The 6,911-nt window shown below is 47.3% G+C and overlaps 1 protein-coding gene across 2 annotated transcripts in view; it reads right to left on the bottom strand.

Annotated features, from left to right (window-relative positions):
• Positions 1 to 6,911, bottom strand: part of Syn3 (synapsin III) — a 410,018-nt gene that overhangs the window by 57,760 nt on the left and 345,347 nt on the right. The window lies entirely within an intron of this gene.

Here is a 6,911-nt window from a genome sequence, read left to right as displayed (position 1 = left end):
CCCCTGGTGATCTCTGCCTACACAGGACAGTTTTGGAAGCAGCTCAGATCTAGAGGAGGCAAGCCAACATCTTCCTAAGAGTGCCTGTGGGATAGTCCCTCATCCAGTTAGGGGGTTATTAGGGTCATTCACAAGTGAGAAACAAAAGACCCCAGAGTTCAGTGTTGGCCCAAGGTTATAGACTTCAGATGTATCTGAGCTGGGACTTCACCTTGGTCTCTGCAGCCCTCAGCAAAGTGAAACCCAAACTCCATGTCTATAATGTGAAACTGGAGGCACCAAGCTGGTGGCCCAAGATTAATGACAAGGGGGAGCAGACATAATAAGAGAAAGAGAAGACCAGGTGTCCCCAGGCTTCCCGGTCTCCCAGTCCTAAGTGCCTGGAGCTGAGTTGTTTCTGTCCTACCGACTGGCATGGCCTTTGCCTCTAGGTTGCCCATGTCCCTGATTCACTGTGGAGTTCCTGGTCCCTGGACCATCTGAGATTGCATCCTCTGGTCTCAAGCCATGGCCATGCACATGAGCGACCTGGACATCTTGTTAGGCTACGATGCTGGTAGAGCAGGGCTGGGGGCCGCCCTGCATTCTGCATTTCTGAGAGGCCCCAGTGTTGCTGTGCTGGTGGTCCTTTAAGAGGCACTCTTAATTGACAGGGCTGTGGAGGAGCTTGGGCCTGTCTGACTCCAGAGTCACACCCACTTGAGCTATCACCTAACACATCCCAACAGATGCCAACACTGCTGACCCTTGTCTCCTAGGTGTCTGGGCACCCCAGACCCAACCCTTCGACTTCTGGTGGCATCTTTGTATGTACACCGCCACGTTCAAGTACCATGGGGTGGGAAAAAAAGGCTGGTTAGGATTTATCATCGCAGCACGGACCTCCCTAGCATTTCAGGCCTCACCCTGGGAGTGTGGGTGTGTCGGTGGGATAATTCTTGGGGCGGAGGCCGGAAGTCAGGGCCACAGACACGGGCTCTGCCATTGCTGCCTCAATTGTCCGGAGGCTTAGTGGAGTCTGAGAATGAGAACATGCTTCTCACTCCCCAACATGCATGTGCACACTCCCAGACAACAAGCCCACACTCTATCCTCCTGGCCTTCCTGGACAAACCAAACTGTCGGCTTCCCCAAACTCCAGCTCTTTCCGAGAAGCCAGAGATGTGACGGGTTTTCCCCAGGAAGCTTGCTGGGCAGCTAGCTGTCTGTGCTGAGATGCCAGGAAGGCAGATTGGCTGTCTGAGGACACTGCTTCTCCTGTGGGCTGACAATAAGACTGGACTCTTCCTGATAGACACCAGGCTGTGTTCTGTAGGGGCTGGTAGAACTTTCTGGAAGCTCGCCTTCTTGAGCATGGGCGCTAGAACACAAGGAAACAGTATGGGCATGTCATGTGCAGCCTTGTGAGAGTAACTTCTTGGTCTTAGTTTATCTCACCTGTAAAATGGGTTTTGATAGCAAAAAATGCATAAAAAGGTTTGCTCATTGTATTCTCTCTCTCTCTCTCTCTCTCTCTCTCTCTCTCTCTCTCTCCTCTCTCCTCTCTCTCTCTCTCTCTCTCTCTCTCTCTCTCTCTCTCTCTCTCTCTCTCTCTCTCTCTCTCTCTCTCTGGTATTCACATGTATTTATGTGTGTGCAGGCCAGAGGTCAGCTTGGTATTGTACCTCAGGAGCCTTCTTCCTTGTCTTCTGAGATAGGGTCATCAGCCTGGAAGCAACAGATTGGGCTAGACTGGCAGGTCAGTGAGTCTCAGGGATCTACCTGTCTCTGCCTCTCTGGACTGGGATGACAAGTGCATGCCACCATACCTGGCTTTACGAACCAAAACATAGACTCTTGGCCCTCATGCCGTTAAGGCCAGCGCTTGGCCAATCAAGCTGCCTCTCTAGTCCTGCATTCTACTCTCTCTAGTGTCTACGCCTGTCTAACGGTGGGGAGAGAGTGGGAGGCAGCGATCACGTGGAACTCCTCTTGCTGAGGACCCCCGAAAGGAAGGCTTTATATACACAGAGTCAGGATATGCTGGCGGACACTGCCAGGGAAACAGGAAGGAAATCTTATCTGCTCCAAGATGGTTTTGTCTTTCTTTAGATACGATGCGCTCCTTGAAGGCTGTTGACATCCACAAGAATAGGTGACTTATACTTAGTCCTTCCGTAGGAGGCTGTGGACAGACTTCTGTCCCTGTGACAGATAGGGCCTGCAGGTGGCAGGGTACACACTCTTTGGAACGTAGGTTTGATATTCATCAGCCTTTTCTTCCTTCTCTGAGATGAATCTTACTGATCTTGGCCTTAGGCCTGGTATGAGGTCAGCAGACCAGAAAACGAGGGCCATTCTTCCGTGAAAGGTCAGTGCTTGTCTCAAAGGTACTGCGTGCTCCTCAGTGGGGCTCTGTGGAGTCCTTTAGACATCTACTCTCCCCCGAAGCCTGCTTTTTGTCTTTTATTGGGAAGAAATGATTCCACCAGGGTGTTCCTTATGCCTCTGACCTCACGAATGAATTAACCCATCTATGGAATTGTTATGACCATGTTGTACCCTACTCAAAGTGTTTCCATATTGTATAAAACAGAGGTCTTTCAGCTCTCTCCTGCTTGAGAGATTTCACTGTGGCAAAAGACTCCATGTCCTAGGTGGGATTGAGTTCTTTCCTTTAAGTTCCACAGTCTTTGCATAGTCTTCCATCTCGCCCCATGTATAAATATTGTATAAATATTATTTACTGTTGAGATAGGGTCTCATTGAGCAGCTCAGGCTAGCCTTGAACTCATGACCCTACTGCCTTAGCCTTCTGGGTACTGCGTTGTCATTACACCTGGCTTTATCCTTCCTTATATATGAGATGGTCTCCACAATTTTTTGAGGACAGGGACCAGGTCCTATTGGTGGTCTGACTCCCAGTGTAGAGTAGGCACAGCTGTGGGTGTACCACAGGAGTACATGTGGGTCAATGACTGCACCCATTGGGTCCTGAGGGGGCTTTGCAAAACACCAAGGTCACTGATATCTCTTTACTAGGCAGCAAGAAGAGGGAGCTGTAGGACCTGCTGAACTTGATCCTGACCTTCGTGTGTGTGTGTGTGTGTGTGTGTGTGTGTGTGTGTGTGTGTGTGTGTGTACACCTATGTGTATTCATATGCGGAGCCCAGATACCAATGTCAAATGTCTCTCTACCATTTTCCTTCTTACTTTTTAGACAGGGTCTCTCTGAACCTGGAGCTAATTGTTTTAGCTAGATTGGCCTGGCCAAGGAGGTCCTGGGATCCACCTGCCTCTGTTCCCACAGCATTACAGTTAAAAACAGGTGCTACCACATCTGGCTTTTCCATGGGTGTTACAGATCTGAACTCAGGTCTTCATGCTACACGGGACACTTTACCCAATGTCCCCACTCTTCTCTGCTGCTAACCCTTGATCTTGATAAGATGACCCCTGGGGACCTGTGCAAACCAGGGCTTAGATCTAATTTCCAGGGACACTTGGAGGCTCAGAGGGTGCATCTGGCACACAGATAGGTGGAAACTGTTAATGCGCTCTCCTCCTTTGCTCAACACCAAAATCTGCTCTGAGCTATCTCAGTGAGATAGAAGTCCTGGGAAGGTAAGATGTTTTCTCAAGTTCCTGTAGACGGCAAATGGCAGAGCAAGCTCACAACCAGGGAATACTGGAGTCTGAAGCCATGTGCCCCCCAGCCTTCCTCCCCACTCACAGTCACACACCATTTCCTGCATTTCAGCTCTTCAAGTGATGGGTAAGTAAAATCAAGGCTCATGCACATATGCAGAAACCGCATTTATGTTAATAACTGGCCCACAGGAACAGTGCTGGTCCCAGGGATGTAGGGACTGGCAGGACAGTCCAGGTTTCTTGAATCTAGGCCGAAGCTCTTTCCAAGGATGATGCAAGGATGTAGGAAGTGGAAGATAAAATCCACAGGGGAAGATCAAAGCCTTGAATCCTTGCTAGAAAAATGAGCTCCCTCCTGATCTCCATGACCCTATCTTCAGTATGACACATACTAGGCTGACAGAGCCATAGAATACCTGTCCTCAGCCTCTGAGAGTTTAGAAGGGTAGTATTTTAGTATTCAAAGGCAGAAATAAAAATAAGGGTGTATAGGCTGTTCGTGTGGTCATGTGTGAAATATGTATGTGTATAAATACGCAAAAAAAACCCAAAAAAACAAAAAAAACCCTTCTTCATGGAAGCAGGGCCCTGACCATTCTTCTCCTGCATGTGGCATCACTCACATTCTACAGGCTTCTGCTGACCACAGGACACTGATGATTCTCCTTTCTGGCAGACTCCCAGTGGCAGAAGAATCTTTGATTTGTTAACTGCTCCCCTGGGCCCTAGTCCTCCCCTTGATTATTTTCTTCTCCTCCCTCTCCAGCATGGAGTTGGAGGACCACCTCCTCCCACTGACAGAGCACAGTGCTGGGAAAGCTTGCTGCGTGAGTCAGCCTGAGGGAAGGGAGCTGAGTCGAGGCTGCTTGGAGCTGATGACGGCAGTGAACTGGAGCAAGTGGCAGTGTGGGGGATGATGGGGCTGCTGCAAGCACTGCACATGGGGACCGGCACCTGGTCCTCCAGAACACGTGGAGCTACTGCAGTGCCTCAGCCCTGTCACTTCCTCTCAGAAGGCAATGGCGTGCATGCAGCGGGAAGAGTTAGGACTTCTAGTTCTCCTTAACCTTCTACCCTCTCAGTGGCCACACCCTTTACTCCTCTAAGCTCAGCCAGACTGCCTCAGGACTCCAACTCCACCATTTATTGCCCATGCCTCAATTTCCCCATCTGTAAATACAAAATCTATCTATCTATCTATCTATCTATCTATCTATCTATCTATCTATCTATCTATATCTTATATCTATCTTGTATCATCTATCGTATTGGTTCCTTTAATCACTATTGTGATTATGATAGCCTCCTCTTACCTATGGTTTTGCTTTCCACAGCTATTTGAAATTTGAAAATATCAAATGGAAATTTTCAGGAATAAATAATTCCTAGGTTTTTGTCCCATGCCACTCTGAGTAGAATGATGACAGTGTGTCCCAGCCTCCTCCCAGCTAGCTGCTCCTGGTATGAACCATCCTTCTGCAGCATTTCTGTGCAGTATATGCTACCCTCCAGTGAGTCACTATTCTGAGAACTACTGTTTAGACCAGCATTTCTCAACCTGTGGGTCCTGACCCCTTTGGGAGTTGAATGATCCTTTCATAGGGGTTACCTAAGACCATTGGAAAACATGGATCTTTACATTATGACTCGTCACAGTAGCAAAATTACAGTTATGAAGCAGCAATGAAAATAATGTTATGGTTGGGGGTCACACAACATGAGGAATTATATTAAGGGTTGCAGCATTAGGAAGGATGAAAACCACTAGTCTAGGTATTGCCGTGCTTGGGGTCAGGTGACCCTTGTTTTACCTTATGTCGGTCCTGAAATTTGCAAGAGTTAACAATTTGCATATGCCAAAAGGAAGTTGTAAAAACTGTAGACATAGGGTTGGCACGTTTTGTGGTTTCAGGCCTTCACTTGGGGGTGGTAGAACTTATCATTCCTGGATAAAGGAGACTTCTGCATTGCTATAGCTAGCATTACTATCACAATTACTACATTCCTGTCTCAAAAGTATGAATGGGGCCAAATATCTCACCTCTCATTTCTTCTCTGTTTGGGGGATATTCTAGTGCTGTGTGGCCTGGGCAAGGTCCTGCTCCTCTCTGAGCCTCAGGTTTTATCTTCTGAGTAGGGTGCTGGAATTCAAGCTCTGACAGGGAGAATCTGGGGAAGTAAGCCCAGGGCAACTCCCAGGTGGGGTTAGCTGCTTGTGCTGGAAGCTGTTGCCCTTATTTTAGGAGTTTACCCAGAACTGAATTAAATTCCTTCCCTTTTTGTTTGTTATGAGCAGCTACTTGCTTCAGCTCAGTAAGTGGTTAATCAAAATAATAGTTCACATTTGCTACTGGACTTTGAAGCTTTCTTGCAGTGAACGTATGCCAGCTTTACCTGCCACCCTCCTAAGCACAGATGGATGTATTTATTCTGTTGTCATTAGAGCCCTAGGTGGGACTTTATTGTGTCTGTGTTAGAGTTGTGAAAATTGAAGTGCATGTAACCGGTGCATGGGAAGTCAGGTCAGAACCTGGTGAAATGTGCTACGTGTTTTCCACCACACTACGTTTGGGACTTACACTTGACTCTTTGTTTGAAACAAGGTCTCACTATACTCCCTAGGTTAGCCTCTAACTCCTGGGCTCAAGCCATCCATTTGCCTGAGCCTTCCTGGTGGATGCCTTGAACTTGTTTTCTAATGCTGATGGTGTCATAGTTGATGCTGTCATGGCTGTGGCTAAAGGACTGACAGAATCGACACCAGCAAGAAAGGGCTTACTCTGACTCACATCAAAACTGCCATAAACAACGGCTTTGGTCTGTGCATGAAGCATTTAGAACCAGACATGTCCAAAGAAGTCCTTTGTCTTCACCTTAGTAGACAATGGGTTCTGTGTCCTTGCCAACACTTAGTGTTATCAGTCCTTTCCTTTTTAGCTACATTTTAGCCATATTTTGGACAATAGGTTCCTGTCCTTGCCAACACTTAGTGTTATCAATTCTTTCATTTTTAGCTACATTTAGCTACATTTTAGACAATAGGTGACCCGTGTCCTCGCCAACACTTAGTGTTATCAATCCTTTTCATTTTTATCTACATTTTAGACAATAGGTTCTGTGTCCTTGCCAACAGTTAGTGTTATCAGTCCTGTCATTTTTAGTTATATTTCATTTTTCTCAACGAGTGATGCAGAGGAGCCCATTTTCACCCATGCATATTTGGCATTTGCTGATGTTTTTGGCAACTTGACATTCATTTGACTCATACTGAACTTGTAGCC

This window comes from Peromyscus eremicus, chromosome 18 (assembly GCF_949786415.1).
Source record: "Peromyscus eremicus chromosome 18, PerEre_H2_v1, whole genome shotgun sequence".
Taxonomy (NCBI): Eukaryota; Metazoa; Chordata; class Mammalia; order Rodentia; family Cricetidae; genus Peromyscus; species Peromyscus eremicus.
The sequence above is the reverse complement of the archived record's forward strand: the minus strand, read 5'-3'. Positions and strand labels throughout refer to the sequence as shown.